The sequence below is a fragment of the Mastomys coucha genome, unplaced genomic scaffold (genome assembly GCF_008632895.1).
Source record: "Mastomys coucha isolate ucsf_1 unplaced genomic scaffold, UCSF_Mcou_1 pScaffold20, whole genome shotgun sequence".
NCBI classification, from domain to species: domain Eukaryota; kingdom Metazoa; phylum Chordata; class Mammalia; order Rodentia; family Muridae; genus Mastomys; species Mastomys coucha.
This window is the reverse complement of record NW_022196903.1, coordinates 140,916,903-140,938,446: the sequence shown is the minus strand read 5'-3', so window position 1 is coordinate 140,938,446 and position 21,544 is coordinate 140,916,903. Positions and strand designations below refer to the sequence as shown.

At 42.2% G+C, this 21,544-nt stretch overlaps 1 protein-coding gene across 9 annotated transcripts in view; it reads right to left on the bottom strand.

The window, feature by feature from the left end:
* Positions 1–21,544, bottom strand: part of Ppfibp1 (PPFIA binding protein 1) — a 149,657-nt gene that overhangs the window by 127,622 nt on the left and 491 nt on the right. The window lies entirely within an intron of this gene.

Here is a 21,544-nt window from a genome sequence, read left to right as displayed (position 1 = left end):
GAAATGTTTGGCTAACACGTTTGAGTATGCAGAAACCCTGGTTGGAGTGATTTTTTTTTTTTTTCAAAGATCAGAAGCTAAATACAGGACCCTTCAGGTCCCTCAAACAGGACAATATTTGTGAAGACCCAACACCCTTTATAAGGACCTGCCCATGATTTAACCACTAGCCAAAGCCTAAGGTTCCTAACCAGCCCCATGTTGAGCCCTTAAGATCTCAGTTCTTGGCAATGGCTGAACTCTTGCTCAAAGTCTACACATTGGGGCCTGGGAGGATAGGAAAGTACTTCTTACAAATTCAACCACTACAACTCTTAGTGTGTAATAATAAAAATCACCAACGCTTATTTGTTACAATCAGCTAACTCTTTCAGACTAACCTATTTTCCTGAGGTCCAAGCACCTAAGTCGCCCTGGCTGCCAGCTTGCCCTTAACTACCAAGCCTACCTCCTGGAGACATTATGCAATATCAGCTTAAAGAAAGCCGCTCTCTCCCACACTTTGAGGTCCCACCCTCAAAAAGCCAAGAGCATTCTCCCCGGCGAGTGTGTCAAACCTTCCGACTGCAGGAGAAAGAGGCCAAGGTGGGGTAAGAGGGTGGTGTGGTGCTGTGTGGAGTGAGTGAGAGTTTCCAGTGGTTTCCAAGCCCAACTGGCCCTGCCTTGTTCCTGAGGTGCAGCCAGTCCTAAGGACAAGGTTTTTCATTTGGCCTTTCCCCACTTCTGGTCCTGATTCACTTCCCAGGTGTCAAGACAACACTGAAAATTACTTCTGGTCTAGCTCTCCTTGACAGACTTTTTAAAATTCTGGGTTTTCAAAAGTTTTTCTCCCAGCAACAGTCATTTCTCTCTGCATAGCACCATGATTCATGCCAGGAAACTCTTCTTTCATCCTCTGCAGACATGAGTCACAATGAAAAGGCACAGCTGGAGATTCCTCATCGGAGCTGGACAAGAGGTCGTCTACCTCAGGCAGGCGGGTAGGCACATGTGTCTAGGCGTGTTCAAAAGACCAAATAAGAACTCCAAAGGCTCTAGGGTTCACACAAAAGAATCCAAGTGTTCTTGAGCAGTGCGTATACACATCAGAGAGGGATCTTCAGCCCTTCTATCACCAAACAATCATAGTGCTCAATTTTCCTTCTCATCTAAGGAAAACTTGAGCTTCTAATTCTATACTGTCTCTTATTTCTAGCAAACACAGTAAACCAGCTGGCAGATCAGCTATTTCACATCCCAACAATCCAACTGCCAACATCCCTTTAAGAGGTTCAAAAATAGGAGTTTTTATTCAAAACCTATCACTATGGCAACTTGAGTCTGCTCAGTTTCTTAGTAGACAATAATGAACTACTTATCTTTCCACTACAAACATCATGGACACAGGCTGGTGACATCTCCCTCCACGTGGCACTACAGAACTCCAACCTCATAGTGTCAATCAAAGCAAAGGTGACAAAGGCTGTCCAGAGATTGAGGGAGGCTTTCTGGGAAGCCACACACACACACACACACACACACACACACACAAACACACACACACACACGCGCACACACACACGCACAAACACACACACGCACAAACACACACACATACGCACAAACACACACACACGCACAAACACACACACGCACGCACACGCACGCACACACACACACACACACACACACACACACGCACGCATCAACACACCAGCTCTTAACAGTATACTACCACTTTGGCTGTGTGCCAAGGACAAATCACCAGGCTTTCCCATTTCTAGACCTATAGAACACCCTTCCTAACGATAGATTAGATGAGCAGAACCTACAAACCCCTTCACTTACCAGAACACAGAAAAGCAGATCTGTGCTCACTCTGCAGAAAGACTCACTCTGGGCTCGGGAAGGAGCTTGTGCATAATTATTTATGTAGGACTTTGGCTTTGTTCACTCACACCACAAACCATGACTGACAGTTTCAGAAATTTGCTGACCACAACTGGTTTTGGGAAATGCCAGGAACTGACTGACTCCTTTTGAACCACAGTAGACTGACTTTATCCTTTGGCAAGAGAACTCTGCTCTAGTTTGAATCTAGAATGTCCCCCACAGGCTCATGTTTTCAAGACTTGGTCCCCTGCTGGTCTGACTGTTTAGGGGACCCTGTAGAAATCTGGGGATGTAGGCCACCTGGAGGGAAGGCTTAGAAGGCTGTTATCTGCCTCTGACTCCACCTAGCTCTTTGTCTCCTAGTCTAGCCACCATGTGAGGAGCTTGACCACACTTGCACCATGGAGCCCCTGTGCCGTGCCTTTCCTGCCATAAAGGGCTGAACCCTCTGAAACCATGGTCCACAACAACCTCTCATCCCTTAAATTGCTTCTGTCAGGGTTTGTCACAGTGACAAAAGAAGCAACCAAAGCAAACTCATAAACCCCAACCCTCAGCCATGACTAAAATATCCTAGCATGGATTTAGAATGTCAATAGGAGAGATACAATCCCTTCCATTTGTCCTCCACTCGCCAATGTGGGTGGGTGGGTGGATGGATGGATGGATGGATGGATGGATGGATGGATGGATGGATGGCAGGCAGGCAGGCAGGCAGGCAGGCAGGCAGGCAGGCAGGCAGGCAGATAAAATGGCTTGGCACATCTACACTTGTGCTGGTTTCCTTTCCAATAGGTTAGACTCCTTGGGACAAACTAATGGACACAAGCCAGGCGCTGCTGGTGCACACCTTTAATCCCAGCACTTGGGAGGCAGGGGCAGATGGATTTCTGAGTTTGAGGACAGCCTGGTCTACAGAGTGAGTTTCAAGACAGCCAGGACTACACAGAGAAACCCTGTCTCAAAGACAAAAAAAAAAAAAAAAACTAACGGACACAGCATAGCTCCACTTGACACCCCACTTTGGAGCTTCTAGGAAATCTAGGACTAGAGAATTATTTTAAATTGTGCTGAGGACACCACAAGCTCCCTCAAAAGTCTCATGAAGACTGAAATTTGAAAAACACTTGTTAGGTGGCCATTCACTTAAAAACTACAAATAATTGGCAGTCAGCTCCGATCACTTTCTGAATACCAACCCAAGCTAGTAAACAACCATAGGAGTTAAGTGGTGCACAGGAGTACAGCAAGGTCACAAGTTGGTACAGCAAGACCTAGTGAAACTAATAATGTGCACATCACAACATCACGTGGCACTATGAAGTGACACTTGTACAAGGGGTGCCCAAATTGGCACTGTCAACCTCACCCTCGCACCCCAGTAGACTCACCCTGCTAAGCTACCTGTCAAGAACAGCTCTACCTTAAGTATACACTGAACTTGGAACAGCATTTCAAATGTTTACTAACAAGCACAAAGGTTGGGACTGATACTGATGACATAGTAGTAATTTTTGTATGTCCCAAGAGACTAGACGGAGGAGGGGCTGCAGCAGGACTCGGGGGCTCCTGTATGGAGGAGGGGCTGCAGCAGGACTCGGGAGCCCCTGTACTGCCTTGCACAGTAAGCTGTGTCTTCTTTCAGAAAACCCTAAGAGGCTGGCTTGGCTCCACACAGGCTAAGGATATGGTACAAAACACAGCACCAGGAATCAGAGGGAAAGCAGTGACTATTTCCCAGAGGATTGGGGTCAGGTTGTTTAAAGGGAAGAAAATATACTTCACATGAAAACTTAGCCTAACCTTACAATTCTGTCTAATGTTTTTTCATCATTTTTTACATCTGATCTCATTTTTAGTATGAAAGTCCTCCTACAAAAGCTGGCCTGGTATTATTATACTCAGTCTACAACTGGCAGTATGACGTGTCCAAACCACACAGCTTATCAACACTGGGATCAGACTACCAGATTCTTGGTATGGGAACTTTCGTTATAATTATCATGATCATCATCATCATCAACAACAACAACAACAACATCATCATCATTATTGAGATTATATTACATCATTTTACCTTCCCTTTCCTCCTTCCAAAGACTCAGAGTTTATACTACAAAAGTCTGTCAAGTTCCAATTTGTCTAAGTATTCAACTAGTACACAAAACCCCTGAAAGTGTGGCCCCCCACTTCACTACCTCCCACCTTCATGCTACAGACCAATACTTCATAAGGACAAGGACAAGGTCTGATTCTAAATAATCCAGACCTTCTGCTGTTGATAACAAACCACAACTTCTAAAGTACAGCTAGCAGAGATTGGAAGGGCCAAGTTCACATACACTGAGCGTCACTCACCAATGCACTTCATGTCAAATGCATACACGAGGAAAGGAGCAGACGCGATGCTTTGAACAGCTCACAGGACTTCTGAGTCACAGTAACTGTTGCTAGGAAAGACTGTCCCTGGTCATTGGGTGCTGCCTACTGTTATATGAGGTGCTTTCAGGATATACTCATGCCAACTTGGCATTCTGCTTTCTGCAATAAAAGATGCTGGGACACAGGAAGTCAGAAGGGGATCTTCATGCCATCAACAGAGACCCTAACAGCAAACACTAACAGAAGCTAATCACTACATTTATTCCATCAGCCAAGCAGCGAACAAGACACAAGACAGCTGGCAAAACTCGTGTTCCTGCATGCACCACCCCTGCCTTGTTTCAAAGGGCTGGAGCCAACACGGCTTCAAGTGACCAGCACAGAGCTGCCTGCTGGGTTCCTATCTCAGGATCATGAACCACTCACTCCGCCCCTTTGGGGCCATCAATAAATAGTCAGATCAGTATCAGTGTTGTTCTTCCATTCTCTCCTCATCAATTTCAACTTTCCTCACTGTTACCTCCACTTCCACCTCCGGCCCCAAATGTCCACTCTACCTCCAGTCATACAGCAAGCCTGGAGTTTTAGAGAAGCAGTTCCAATTGGCCAATAAGGTGGAACATAGCATCTTACAATGTTCCAGACTCAGTTTGCAGCAGTCATAAGATTTGGCCAACGATCCCTGGGTATTAGACACGTAAAGGAATGCAGAAATCATACCAATTTACATAATCATTGATGCTAACTGTGTCTATGCCTTGCCAAAGGAATATAGATGCCCTAAATTATATTACAATTCTAGTTTATGAATTTATAAGTATTACATGAGGAAAATTTCCCATCTTTTCCCCCATTCCTACCAACATACAGGAAAGAAAATGAGAAAACCACACAACAGATCCAAGTTCCCAGAACCAAAGCATGGCTGTCGGTCACCAGCCCAGAAGCTCTTTCCCATAATTATAGCCCACTCTCTATTCAATACTTGAATGGATTCACTGATGAAGTGTAACCACAAGACTGAAGATGACCCTTCCAAGAGGACCCAGGTCCACTTCTCGGCACACATGTAGCAGCTCACAACTTTCGATAACTATGTTTCAGGGGATCCGATGCTGTCTTCTGGTCTCTTTAGACATCAGGATGCATGTGATACATAGACATGTATACAGGCAAACACCCATATACATCAAATAATTTTAAAAAATAAAATTTTAAAAACCAAATGCAACCATGGCTTCAGCGGCCAAAATTGAATACAGTATAAAGTTACAAAACACTATATTAAAGACGATTCCCAGCGAATATCTTTCCTTAACTCTGCAGAATAAAAACCATACTGGAATACTAGATTAGAATTCTGAAAGCATCAACTGTTTGGCTTACTTCATTAGCATGGCAAAGCCTGAACATACATACGGTAGACGTTAAATGGCAAGATAACCTCATGCAGAATTCTTCAGGCAGAGACTTCATATTAGTGCTGTTCTTTTAGGTCAAAAGGGCTAAGCACCAGAACCAATCAAACCTGGCTTTTATACAGCATGATAACTCAAGTTTGATGGTCTTTTCTCATGATTCTGTTAATAAAGCATGGACAAGTAACAACTCTTTAAAGGATGTCAAAAAATCCTAGCTACATGCAAAGGAATGATTGAGCTATTGTCCTTTGAGAGAGCTGTGTTTCACATGATCAGACAGACAGAGCACACTTTGCTTTGGCTATGAACGCAGTCCTAAGTTCATCATGAACTTGTCTGAGCAGAAAGACCTGTGAGGAACAGGTAACTTATCCACAATAGAAAAAATAAAAAATAAATGTTCTCACATCTAAATATACAATATTTGTAAAAAAAAAAAAAAAAGAAGAAGAAGAAGAAGAAAAAGAAAGAAAGAGAGAGAGAAAAATTCACTTACCAGATATTCTAAAACTTTGAAGCAAAAAAGAAAAGTTGCATTTTTCTATTGTGAATTAAGATATAATCTGCTGAACTCCTATAGAAAATGACCCAGGTATTAAGCTAGGCATCTCGATTTAATCCAACAGTCCTAAAAGCTAAGGTATTCATGCCACTGACGAGAAGCAGAGCTAGTTCAGGGTAGGTAAGGAACAGAACCATAATCCTAAGACAAGAGTATGCTAGGATTCTATCCAAGGTACATCTGATTCCAAAGCCTAAGATACTAGAGGCTACACTCTACCTACTAGTTCCACCAAGGAATTCAGGACCCTGACTACAATGACAGGGCTGCTCCTAAGTGGAGCCTATCAGCCCTGGAGTCAGAAGCTCTGTTTTAACAACACTTCCGTTGAGTGATGGTTTCCTCCCAAATTAATGGAGATGAAGATGGTACTTAACCTCATAACGTTGAGGTAAGAAGCAGTTATAAAAGCCGCAGTGAAAGGCCTTACCAAAACAGCCAAGTGTTCCATAATGTTACCTTCCTCTCCAAGCTTGAGTTGGTACAGCTGATGAGCATGTCCAGGGTCTGGTTAAGACCAGACCTCAGAGCCTGAAGGGGGAAGGGCCCAGGCATCGAGGAAACCTGTCACAGCCCCTGTTTCATCTACCTTCCCATAGATAAAAAAACTGATTGTGGAACAACTCTATAATGTAAGGCCACAGTTTGTTGAACAGGCTGCTAATCATAGTTAGTCAGCCAATTTGTAATCAGTTGAGGCCTTCCTGCCTTCAGTAAGCTCAATTCCATCCAGAGGCAAGGGAAATCAGAAACAAAACCAATCACAACCCTTGACCCAGGAAGAGCCTCATCTTCTCTTGCCCACTTTCCCTTTTGTATCCTAATATGTATACATGAAGGTTCTTTACTCAAGTGGGACAGGCACTTGAGGCTAGTCCTCCACAGGAAACAGCTGTCATCTACTTTGAGATATAACTTTAAAGACTGATTACACCAAATGGCGACTTGCAGAGCAAAAGAAGTTCACTTTAACATTAACAAAAAATTGAAGATGTTAGGTAGAAAAGAAAATAATAAATGAAGGGCCAGAGCATGGCTCATCAGTGAAGAGCACATGCTACTCTCGCAGAGGACCACAGCTCAGGTCCCAGCACCTCACAACCACCTCAACTCCAACTCCAGAAGATCCAACATTCCCTTTTGACCCTCCTTAGGCACTGTGGAAGAGTTTGCATGTGCCTAAAAACCACACACACTTATATATAAATAAAATAAAAATTAAATCATTGAAATAAAAAGTTTGATAAGAAAACTAGGTAAAAAACACATGTAACATTATAGAGGGCAAATAATCTTAAAAACATGAGCTAGAGTTGAAAGAGTATAAAATACTAACTCACAGTAGATAAAGTGGGGCGATAACAAGAAGGTCTGTTCAGAAGCCTAGGTTTTCCTGAGGCTGCTTGTACTCTGATGTTAACTCTGCTTCCTCGAGAGGGGAAGACTCAGGTGATCTCATGTGATCTACTTCCCTTTTAACTGGTCAATAAAGGCTAAAGCCTGTGATTGGGCAATGAAGGGGAAAGCTGGGATGGGAGGTCTTTGAGAGTCTGGGCAGGTAGAGAGGCAGAAGAGGACAAGAGGGGAAGGAGAGGGGACAGAAGAAGAGGAGGAGGAAGCCATGATGGAGCAGAACCATGTGGCCAGGAGAAACTACAAGCAGCAAGGGGTCTTATAGATTATAGATTATAATTATAATAACTGGATTATGTGGTTTTTTATAAAGGGTTGGAAATTCCAGCAACAGAGCCCTTAGTCGCATAAGCACATCTGGTCTCATTAACAGCAAATACATAAAAAAGAAAAGATATCTTTTCTCCCTTAAAAAGCCCCAAATATTATTAAAATGAAAATATCCCTCTACTAATAGGAATAAGAATTAGTTAATTCTGGCTAATTACAGCAATGTTAACCAGGACTTCCACACATTCCATCCTGTGAAAATGGGACAGATATAAAACTCAGAGAACGCTGACAGCCAAATGCTTATCAAAGCTGAAAACAAGCAGCACGTCCTGCAATAACCAGAGCACTGCACAGTCCTTTGAAACCGTCTACAGACACTTCAGCAATGCAAATGAATCAATAGTACGTTGTATGGAAGTGGGAGTGAGATTATATACTCAGAATATCTGACCTACGGTCTGTAGATTATATACTCAGAATATCTGACCTACAGCCTGTAGATTATATACTCAGAATTTCTGACCTACGGCCTGTAGATTATATACTCAGAATTTCTGACCTACGGCCTGTAGATTATATACTCAGAATATCTGACCTACGGCCTGTAGATTATATACTCAGAATATCTGACCTACGGCCTGTAAGTTGTATGAAAGTGGGAGTGAGACTATATACTCAGAATATCTGACCTACGGCCTGATGATGCTGCTGGCTTTTTGTTCTTTTCTGCTTTTAATTTTCCTTCCTGAATTTGTCCAGGTTTTTTTTTTTTTTTTTAAGGAACATGTGGAAGGGGTGGGGAGCTGAATTTAAGTATGTGTGCCACCTGTGTGCAGGGCCCACTGGCCAGAAGAGGGCACCAGATCCCCTGGAACAGTTGTTACAGGCATTTATGAGCTGTCCTATGTGGGTGCTGGAAACCAAACCCAGGTCCTCTGTAAAAAAAGCAAGGGCTCTCAACTACTAAGCCATCTCCTCAACTCCTGATCACATTTTTAAAACTAAGTCTTCGATGTGTTTCTTTCTATACTACTCAAATCTATAAGGTACATTCATTTTGTGATTACAAATAATATTAAATAACAATTTCAAGTGTAAGTACATAATGAGCAATAGATGTAAACCTAAAGGCTCTCACGTTTCTGCAGATAGCGTATAAACTGCAGCTTAGGCCATCCACCAGGAACAAAGCTACTCTGTACAGAACTAGGTCTAGCACAGCATTGGGGCTTCTTGGTGTCAGAATCAAAGCTGCGCATCCCACACATCAAAAGTTATTTTGGAAATTCATAAACTGAAGCCTTTTCTATGAGGAAACACACCAAAATTATCTTCACAAAACAAACTAGTTGAGCAGGAAGTTACTAGGAACATCTTAAAAACTAATCATTGTTTTTACAGCTCTGAATAACAGCCAGCTCATGTTGGTACACAGTGTAGCATAAACAAGCCATCTTCAGTAAGCCTGTCTGCTGCTGAACAGGACAGCATGAAGCTCCGTTCAGGCTTTGCCTCAACAAAATCACAAATAACTCTTGGGGGTTCACCTCTCAAAGGCTTGAGTCTCTGAGATGGTTTTCTCACAGGAACTGCTAAGTGCAGCAAAGGCTCCATGCTCCACATCGTGCTTCATCCTCGGGACCCCACAACAGACATGTGGGCCACACAGTCTTTGTCAGGATGGCCTTCCTCTGTGGGATTCTTAGGTATATCTCCAGACCCTACCACAAAATTTGGTGGCACTCCCTCCAGTCCCCAAGTTGTGACATTAAAATGTCTCCTGACATCATCAAATGTCTCCTTTGAGTCAAAATCACCTCCACTGAAAGCCACTGCTACAGAAATTTAGACTGTCATTGCCCTCACTTAGCAAATGGGCAAACAGAGAGATGGCCAGAGCCCACGATCCACAATTCTACACTTCATGCATCTCCAGGTAGGATGCCTATCTTACACATCTTATCTAACTGAACCCTCTTCCTACCACCATGGACCTCAGCACATTTTGGTCTAAGAAATGACATCACGTATTTATTTACTTCCTACTAAGAAACACATCATGGTCTTCAACTAGCAAGAAATAAGATACACCCAGACATAAGCCATCTGTATTATCTACTTTGGAGAAAACAAAACAAAACAAAACAAAAAACTCTTCCCTTATCTGTAAAATAGAAACAATGCTTACATGGTCCTCATAAGCAACTGAAGTTCTCATAATTCAGAAACAACTACAAACCAAGTAAGTAGCAACAAACAAGACTAGTGTTAGCCAGGTGGTAGTGGCGGCACACAACTTTAATCCCAGCACTTGGGAGGCAGAGACAGGCGGATTTCTAAGTTCGAAGCCAGCCTGGTCTACAGAGTGAGTTCCACGACAGCCAGGGCTACACAGAGAAACCCTGTCTCGGAAAAAAAAAAAAAAGACTAGTGTTAGAAGTCTCAAAAGAGTTAGGCTGGGCAAGCTAAACTCCTCACCTACAAAGTAGCTGAGCATTTAAAATCTATACTGTAGGTTACCTGATCTCTGGTGGAGATCTCAGACTGAGGCTCTGACAGAGCCTCTCAGCAAAGCTGCTTCCAGTGGGGCTGAAGGGAAGACCGGTTTAAGCAAGAGAAGCAATAAGGAAGAAGAGGACCAATGCCTGCTGGGCTCACCCCAGGTCAGTCCCTCTACACAGAAGCAGGAAAGACAAGCTTGGAAAGAGATCAAGATCAGACAAGGTGACACAGTGACATGGTTGTGACAGCAGCCAGGCAAAATTCAAGAAATAATGTTTAGGTAGGTAGCATATACAGTGTGAATACTCTAGATGGTTCATATCCCAGGCAAATGGAGGACAGGGGGACATTTCATCATGCTACTAAGAATGGCACACGATTTAAAATTTAGAAGTATTTATTTCTGGAATCTCTGATTTAATATAGCTGAACCATGGTTGACTGCTGATACCTGAAACAGCTAAATGCAAAGCCAATCCTAAGGGGACATCAGTGGACCACACTCTTATCCACGGGACTGCTTTAGCCTTCTGCTTCACTATCCATCACCACATCCCAATGTCTTTCCAGCAAAAGCTCTGACTGGAAATAACTAGTTAAAATAAAAGATTAACAACAACCTTATCAAAACTAGCACCAAGTGCAATGGCCTCTGCTTCACAACCCCTTTCTGAAGAGCCTTTCCTGGTGCACTGGAAGTTCTGCTTTAACCAGTAACTGAATGTGGCACCAAAACCAGCTGTTTCTCACCACTTGGAATGCTCAAGTTTCCCCAAGAAGCTAGCCTGTGAACCATTAAGCCATTAAGTCTGGTTGTCTAAAAATTCCTCCTTCAAACAAGTCAAGTTTTCCTCTGTCTGATTTTTTTTTCTTTTTGCTAACACTGCTTTCCACTTCAATAAATTAGCTGACTGCCTCAAGACACATCCTGGTAAATATGTCACTCTGTATTGTTTAGATGAGAGACTTCTGTCATTATTTCGAGTTTTTTCCTCTTAAACAATAATCCCCAGAGCCAGCTCCTCTGGAGCCAGGGCAACTTAACTTGTCTATGAACTTCCTTTCACTGCTTCCTACTGTATTGAAGACGGCCTGCAGGGAACTCACTCAACACTTAACCCTTCCCATTATATTTTTCTCCATTTCCCTGAGTGCTTTCTTCCACCCCATTTAAAGAAGAATTTTCTAGAATTCAAAATGAACCCACCACCCTCCACCCACCTTTGTTTCTCCCATCCTTCTCCCACTACTCCTTGACTTCACTTTCTCCAACCTCAGCTACTCACTAGCCTCTCCAATCTCAGCTACTCACTAGCCTCTCCTATCAGTTCCTTGAAGGAACAGACAAAATGATCACCTGCAGCTTACCGCCCTCCACGTAATCCCCAATGTTCCACCCTGAATTCCATCTCTCCTGTGCTACTCAAACTGCTCTCTCTGAGTCCACAAAAAAACCTGGCAGACTTCCTGGTCTACCCCTGTAACGAGTCTGCTGTCTGCAAACGTGTGAACGATCGCAACACTGAGTTCATTCCTTGCTTTGGCCACCATTTTCTTTTATGGTTCATGCTCTACCTCCCTTGGTAGTTTTTCTTTTGTTTGACCACTCGTAAGTGTCACACGTTCCCTCAATGTTGGGTCCTTGCTTCTCTTTACATAGTCTTCGGAGGTCATCTACTCCAGCTTTTATGTAACAGCTCTACAAAGATGGCTATCAACCTAGGAATTTGCCCACACTGCAAACTTAAATTTCTAATTTTTCTTTTAAAGATTTATTATTTAATTATTTATTATAAGTACACTGTAGCTGTCTTCAAATGCATGAGAAGAGGGCATCAGATCTCATTATCGGTGGTTGTGAGCCACCATGTGGTTGCTGGGATTTGAACTCATGACCTTCAGAAGAGCAATTGGGGCTCTCACCTGCTGAGCCATCTCACCAGCCCCCTAAATTTCTAATTTTTGCTTAAAATCATCATGTGGAAAATATCAACTTACAATCTTTTTGAAAAGATGTATTTATTTGTTTGTATCTCTATCCATATGAGTACATGTACGTGTGTTTATACAGATGTAAACACATGCAGGAACCAGAAGAGGACACTGAATATATCCTTTATCACTTGCCACTTTTTTTCCCTTTGAGGTAAGGGTCACTCCCTGTACCTGGGGCTCATATTTCTTGGCTAGACTAGTATCCAGAAAGCCACAGCAATCCTTCCATCTTTGCCTTTCTCAGAGCTGAGGTTATAGGTGTATGCAGAGATGCCAGTCCTATTACATGGGTGCCAGGATGCAAACTCCAGTCCTTGTGGTTTGAGAATAGGTGCTCCTAACCTCTGAGCCATCTCTCCAGCCCCCACCTAACAATGCTTAAAAGCCTTTAATATACCACCAAAGCCAAATCAGAGGCAGGAACATGCCCTGGAACCCTACCTACCTTGCATTAGTGACTAATGAAGAGTCTGATTTATAGCATGGTCCCCTATCCCCACCCAAGCCCAATTCACACAATCTGCATGACCTTGACAAAGGTGCTGAAACTTTCAGGGCCTTTAAGCCCTTATGTGAAATAGCAGTACTTTGTTCTAGAGCAAATGCAGGGATTAAGTTAAAACATGTAAGATGCTTATAAGTGTTTATGGTGCAGCAAGAGCTAGGTAAGCATTAGCTACTCTCTCTGATGGTATTGTTCACCTAAAAACCTAGTGACATGCTTGTTATTTTATTTATTTATTTATTTATTTATTTATTTATTTTGGTTTTTTGAGACAGGGTTTCTCTGTGTAGCCCTGGCTGTCCCGGAACTCACTCTGTAGACCAGGCTGGCCTCGAACTCTGAAATCCGCCTGCCTCTGCCTCCCAAGTGCTGGGATTAAAGGCACGCACCACCATTGACTGGCTATTTTATTAATTTATACAATGAGAACACTAAGGTTGATTACTATGTATGAATCACAATATAATCTTGAATTCCAAACAATCAGACTTAACCATCATGTTTCCCATTAAAATTCCATTTTTCTTGTGTGCTCCCCTTGGTTCAGAGTCATCTGCTCTCTCTAGTCCTGTTCTCACCTATTCCCCTAGGAATACTCAGCATACTATTTCCAAACCTTCTTTATAATCACCCTCCTCCACACCTTAAGGGGAAAAAAAAAAAACCCATGTGGGATCGGCTTGTCAGATACTCAATGAAATAATAACAATATCTGTCATCTATCCAAGGCAGGTTGTTTGCCAAGAATAAAGCTATTAGTGCTTCACGGACATTATCATACTTAATCCTCATAACCACCCAACTATTCCCAGTTCACAAGCAATTTAATTAACCAAAATCACATAGCTAGTAAGGACAAGGGATTCGAATCTACAATCATCTGGCTCCAGAGCCCACACCCTTCATTCCTATGCTGTAGCTAATAAAATTCTCATAAGCACATCCTTTACTCTCAGAATTGGAGAGCAGACTTCTGGATGCTCTGGTTTAGAGAGGCTGAACTGAGGTGAGAGCTAAAGAAACAGTAAGTAGACAAGAGAAGAGTTGTCAGCTGTCATGCTCACCCAACCCCTCCACCTAGGTTAGCGAGAACCTACTTGGAAAGCTACCCCTTTCTGCAGGCTCCCTATAGCATGCTCCTTCCAGCACAGCTGGCACCTCTTCCTGGAAATCTATATGCCAAATATGCCAGTGTCAGTCAAGAGATGGGCAAATGAAACCTAGTATAGCAAATTCAGAATATCATTACCTTCTCAGCTTCCTACCTCCAGTGCCATTTTTTTATCTCGATTCATTATGTCCAATGATTTCTAATCCTAGCAAATATTCTCAACACAAGCATCAATACTTATACCACTTTAGAGATGGAAAGACTACCACTGAGAGATTAAGGACTTGCCAGTGTCAACCTGTTATAAACAAGACAAGACTTCTAGTTGAGTACCTATGGGGCCCTAAAGTCATTTTTTAATTTAAACTTAGTTAAGTCCACAAGCGACTGCAAGTCACTGACCACTACATGGCGATGGGAAGGGCATGTCACCCTAGAGAACCAAAGTCCCTAAGGAGAGAAAATGATCAAGAACTGTAATTCCATGTTTAGAAGGCTTCTCAGTTGTGCATTTACAATCTGGTGGGGGTGGGGGAAATGTGAAAGGCTGACAGAAACATCCAAGCACCTGATTCCAAGGAAAGTTACCCAAGTAACTTCACAGGTCGGGTCCAGCCGTCTCACTGGATCAACCAGATAGTTTCCTGACTCATCATTTCCCCTTTCTCCTTCCCCTCCCCCACTCCTCTGCCCACAGCCAATCTAAACAACAGCACACAGGCTCACAGGCTCTTCCATCATTCATAAGAAAAAAGCAGAGCGTGTTCAAATTCCACTTCGAACAAAATTACGTCTTCTACTGTGCACTGGTCTAAGAGAGAGCATCTTAGAAAGACAATAATGGCCGTAGGGACACTATGTGTTCAACACTACCTATGCTGCTCAGTTCTTACATGATTAAAAACAGGTCATCAAGTTCCTCATGTTCTCATGTTCTTCTAGATAAAGTAAATTCAGTAAAATTTCCCTACTAAAAAAAAAAATCCCATACAACTCTGAGGCAGCATGATGACGTTTATGCGAAGTTCCATAGCTGAAACAAGAGAGAAGCAAAAACAACATAATGAACTTTCCAAGAGCTGCCTTGTGTCCTGTTTGCCTGAAGGACTCCGTCACTTCTCTATGCATAAAATCTTACCACTGAAAACACCATCTTTTTAAAACATTTTTTATTTTATGCTTTGACAATTTCATATATGCATACAATATATTTGGTCATATCCACCACCACCCTACTCCCCTTTTTCTATTCCCTAGGACACACCCCCATGCACACACATTCCCCTCTCATTATGTCATATATATATATATATGTATATATATATACACACACACATACACACACACATATATATGATATATATGTGGATATATGGATATATCCTATATATCATATATGTATGTATATATACCATATCATATATATGGATATATGGATAAATGGATATGGCATACATATGTGTGTGTATATGTATATATATACACACACACACATATCTAGTAGTAGTCCAGTTACTACTGCCTGTAGCCAATCACTGGAGCAATACACCAAAGGCCACATCCCCAAAGAAAACTGACTCTGCATTCCATGGTAGGCAACAGCTCCTCAGCTAGCAGTGAGGCCTCATGAGTCCTTTCCTCTGAAAGCACCACTTCAATCTTACTTTCATCTAATTAAGTTTGCCTTGTTATCAAAAACATAGTGTATATGAACAACATACCCACTTTCCTGTGCTTGAATTAGACTGGTTAGAGAACAGGTAAAAATAACCATTCACACTCAGGCTAATGGGGTGTCCAAGAAATTTACAACAACCCCCAAACATTATTGTGTCTGGACTTCCCCCTGCATGCTCCATACCCAAAGACTCCTAAGTCCTTGCCATAATGACTGGTACTCTACACAATTTAAATTTATACAATTCCTGCATTCATGGGCATTTTCAGGTGTAGTACTATACAGAAAACACTAAATGGTCTGTCTATTCTCAACTCCTTAAACTTGCCAACAAAAACAAAGACACGTGTGTGGGCTGGTCAAAATGTGAGTCATAGCAGGTTCCAGTGAGACACATAAGCCTAACATAGGCACAAACTGTGAGGACAAACCCACCTGGCCCACATTTCAGAAATAGAAACTGTTCCATGCATAGACTGTTCCACATTGAACTCAGACCTTCCCTCCTCACCACCAAACTGCTTAACAAGCACGTAAATTAAACCTTTTCAGAGAAGCCAATTTTAATCTAAAATCCAAATTTTTTTGGTGTTTCAGTTCCTTCAAAGTGGAAAGTAAAACAAAAAAATGAATCTCACCACTTTGCATTCTATCAAAACAACATAATTACTACATGAAAAGAAAAAAACTGAAGTCTTTGAGTTCTGTAGGGCGGGTTAAATCATCTTAGGTTTTGTTTTGGTTTGCTTTGGTTTTGCCATGAGCTTTATTTAATAAAGCATTAATCTCTGTGATATATATGACAAAAGCTGCAGGGGTTTAATAGGCAATAGGTTCTGACATGCCCTGCAGTATGTCTGAGAAGTAAGCAACACAACAGAGGAGGAACTGCATGAGCCCACAGAAGTTTTAGACACTTGATAACTGATTTCATTGTAATTTTATGAACTTTTAGCTGCACCAAAGTGCTGGCCAGGAAACACTTGGTTTGCTTCATTTCTAAACATCACCCAGCACCAAAATGAAGCTTTAACTGTAGTTAACTTTGAATCTCTTATTTAAATTCATCTGTTTGACAATGGTTTTTCAAAATTCAAATTGTGGGGTTTGAGAAATAGCTCAGCTTGATCTCTAGCACCCAAATGACAGCTCACAATTATCTGTAACTACAGTCCTAGGTGATCCAATGCTTTCTTCCGGACTTCCTCCAAGGGCACCAGGCATGTGGTATACAGACATACATGCAGATAAAACATCTGTTCACACTAAATAGAAATAAATTAGTTGAGCTGGGTGGTGGTGGTCAATGCCTTTAATCTCAACACTTGTGGGGCAGAGGCAGGTTGGTCTCTTGAATTTGAGGCCATCCTGATCTGCAAAAACAGGACAGCCAGAGCTGCACAGAAAAACTCTATCTCAGAAATTAATTAATTAACTAGTTAATTAATTTGTTTGTTTTTAATTGGGAAGGGGATGGAGATCATTTAAATTAGGATGAGGACTTTCTGAAAGGGCTTACAATGACTGCTGAAGTGATTCCTCCAACTTCAGAACTAAAAAGACTTTCTAGAAAAATCTCTGAAAATAAAGGGATTATATGATATTGCCTGTTCATGTTTTCTCCCCTTTGACATTTTTTAAAATACAGACTCAGTACTTAGGACTGGGGAGATGGTTCCGTTGTTAAAGCGCTTACCACAAAAGTGTGAGGCTCTGAGTTTGATCCCACCACCCACAAGCACACACCCATAATGCCAGAAGCTGGACAAGCCGGACACCTCTGCAGCTTCTGAGGAGTGAGCCCTAGCCAAGACTGAAGAAGATACCTAATCCTGCCCGCGCGTACACACACACACACACACACACACACACACACACACCAAATCCAAAAAAAAAAAAATCAAGACACAGACCCAAGTATGAATGGACATGGAGACATTAACTAATTCCTTCACTCACTGTTTTGTAAAGGTAATTCAAACCAGGACAGAAACATGTAACATCTTTGAAAACAGAGACTGTTAAACAAGATTTTCCTTTGGTTAATTTTCCTTCAGTTAATCAGAATGTCCTTCTAATTCAGCTGTTTAAAAAATAGGTACCTTTAAAATTGAAGATGAAAACCTCAAAAAGTCGTTTTTAATGTAATAAGTTGTCAGCAAAATTTACTACAAAATCTAAGTAGTCCATGGATATAAAAAATTTTAAAAGAAGTCAGCTGCTCAGCAACAGAATGGCCTGGCTGTGGTTTAGCTCACGCTGGGCAGAGAGTGACATAAAGACCACATGAGCTTCATGATGCTCCTTCAGTGACCATGTGCTCAAGAACAACTTAAGGTGACTTTCAGACTAGACATGGTTAATTTAGAATTACAGTGTAGCCTAGATTTCAAGTTTCTTGTCCGGTAAGACCAACTGACTCATTTTAATGTCGCTATTATAGTAGTTATAGTTGTTTATCAAAAGAAATTGAATCAAAACCTAATCTCACCTTTCTTAAAAACTTTCATATCTTTTAACAAGTCTCCTTTTTCTTTTTACTTTTATTTATTTAGTATATGTGTCCCACATTTGCTATAAGGTGCTGAGGCTAGAAGACAACTTGGGGGACTCCATTCTCTCCTTCATCATTCCATATCCTAGGGATTAGGCCTGGCAGCAGGTGCCATTACCCACTGAGCTATCTCACTGGCCCAAGAACTCACCTTTCAAACTACCACGCTGGGGCTGGAGAGATGGCTCAGAGGTTAAGAGCACTCATGACTCTAACACAGACCCTGGGTTCTGTCCCTGCCACCCACATGGATTTTAAAATTGTCTGTAACTGCAGTTTCAGGGATTTCATGACTCTAACACAGGCCCTGGGTTCTGTCCCTGCCACCCACATGGATTTTAAAACTGTCCATAACTACAGTTTCAGGGATTCTGACATCCTCTTCTAGGCTCCTTGGGCACTACACAGCATACAGGCAATAAGTTCATAAACATGAAATGTAGGAATTAAAGTACCATGTTTCTCTATATCACATCTGCCCTCATAACCATGAACTGAAAAAGAGAAATAGTATTTCAAATTAAGTTGTACAATAACTTATTGCTCAGAAGTTTTAAAACTTGCCCCCATCAAAACGCACACGTGCAAGCACACGCACGCGCGCGCGTGCACACACACACACAAACACACACACACACAAACATGATACTTTTTGCTTGACTATCTGGTCTGTGAAGTTCCATCTTTAACTGCATGTCACTGTGTAAATACTGTTATCAACCAAAGCTATGCTACACAGTACCCACCTTAGTGCCCACAGGAATTCCACATCTCTTTCCCAATAAAAGAAAACTGCACTAGAAAATACAGAATATTTTACATACATTCATTGAACATAAATACCAAAATTTTGTCTAATAGTATTGCTGAGCCATTAGCAATTTCAATGCCTTAGTTCAAAAATGCAAACAAAAATTAAAATGTTCTGTTCCCATAAAGCACATACTCCCTTTACAAAAGCCTGTTCTTGCTGGGTATGAAGACACAAACATGTAATCCCAGGGGGAAGCAAGAAGAACCAAAGTAAAAGACCAGCCTGGGCAACATGGTGAGATCCTCTCAAAGAAGAAAGGGGGAGTGGGATTGACTCTGTCAAAAAGGTTGCTCTTCACATGCTCTGTGCTATTTAGCTATTCCAGGAACTAAGAACAATGCTGTTTGAAAACAAAGCAAATAACACACAAATGTCCTTCCCAGTTCTGGCTATAGAGACATCTTTTAAATTCCATTTTTAAAATCCTCTATGCCCACACTTCCTGACATAAAGAGATGACTTTCTTTCCCCAGCTCTTACGTGCCCTTTAGGTCAGAGTCTGGGATGCAGCTTCTGACTAAGAATAAAGTTCACTCCCACTTCCTCCAGACCTGGCAACGAGGGAATCCTCACTGCGAGGAACCCCTGCCCTCAAAGAGGAAACTCAGAAACTTCACTCAGAAACCTCAGCTGCTGTGTTTTCTATTTCTTGCTCTAAAAGAGCGAGCCTTGAAACTCTGCGAGCCAGTGTTGGAATCTGTGTGCTCAAAGTTAATTTTCCCCCAGAAATCCAATCTCACTCAGTGACCCGTGCGCAGAAATTCTCCAAGCAAGAAAAGGAGTTTGAAAGAAATAAAATCAGAATCCTCTCAATAGACAATTGCTTTCTCTAGTTAACAAACAAACCTCTTGAGTTCCCTTCACATTGCTGTCAGTTCTTACTAAAAGCAAGGGTTTGTTCTGGTCCCGCGTTGGAAAAAGTCATATTCTCATTATTAAGAGTTTGTATACCATGCTTCCCACCACATTTCCCTGTTAAAACTCCTCTCCCAGCCAGTAATGCTGGCACAGGCTTCTAACCCTAGGACTCAGGAAGCAGAGACAGGCAGATTTCAGTGAGTTTGAGACCTGAGTGTTCTACACAGTGGCACTGGACAGTCAGAGCTACATAGTAAAGTCCTATTTTAAAAATAAAAAGTAATAAAATAAAATTTAAACTCCTTTCTCTAAAAGTGAACCCTGAAAACACAGCTGACAGCCTTCATTCAACTTTTTCTCAAGAGGCCCCAGGCAAGATCTAGACTGTCAGCCGATTTCCTAACTGCTCTGTTGGTGTATAACCACCAACAGAGTTGTAGAATTATGCCCCCAAGAAACCAGTTTTTCCCACAAGCTACGAATACATACAAGTGAATTTCTCACATCCTATCTGAACTACATAAAAAAATATTTTACAGTGATATGTAAGAATAACACTGATGTTCTTTTACTTAAGCAATATATGGTAGGATGTAAGGAAACTGAGAAAATATAAAACTATTTTCTCTTTACTTTCTGGGAAGATGATCCACAAATATTGTGGCACTTTTAAATATTCCCCACTCCTATTCCCATCTGCACATACACTTCCCTGCTGGTCCTATAGTAGTGTAGGAGACTGGGTTCAAGCACATGTCCCTGACAGGCATTCTCTTGTAATATGAGGAAACTGAGATTCGGGTCTGAGCACACTATCCAAGACTGGAGCTCTGCAGAATTACTAGGAATAATAACTAGGAATTCGGGGATCTGGGGTCCCATTACTGTTCCCTGACTGGAATCTGAGGTATATTATAGGGAGTCTGGGATGCAGGGTCCCAGTACAGTTCCCTGGATGAAGCCCATGGTATTATTGTAGGAAGTCCGGAATGTGGAGTCCCACTAAAATTCCCTAACCATAGTCTGTGGTGTGGTGGAGATTCTGGGGTGTAGGGTCCCCAGGACACTTCCCTGATTAGTGTCCTGTGGTATCAGAGTCTATAGTGTGGTGAGGGAGTGAGTGTGAAATGGGCTCACACTATCCTGAATGAGTCTGTGGCATGGTGAGGTGGTACCTATGGTGTAAGATTGTGCTCATGTCCCTGACTAGAGTTCCATGGTACTAAGATCCTGGGGTGTTCAGGTCCTAGCACATTTCCCTGACTGGACTCTGTGGTGTGTTGGAGAGTCCAGGTGTGAGCTGGATGCACACTTCCCTGACTGGAGGCTGTGGTGTGGTGGGGATTGTGGGCTGTGGGGTCCCAGCACACTTCCTTAATTGGAGTTCTGTGATATCAGAGTCTATGGTGTGGTGGGGGGGATGAGTGTAAGATGGGCTCACACTACCCTGGCTGGAGATTGTGGGTAGGGGCGAGGGAGGGCTGTAGGGGAGTCCGGGTGTGAGCTGGGAACACACTTCCCTGGCTGCAGGCTGTGGAGGGGAGTCTGGGTGTGAGCCGGGAGCACACTTCCCTGACTGGAGTCTGTGAGGGGAGTCTGGGTGT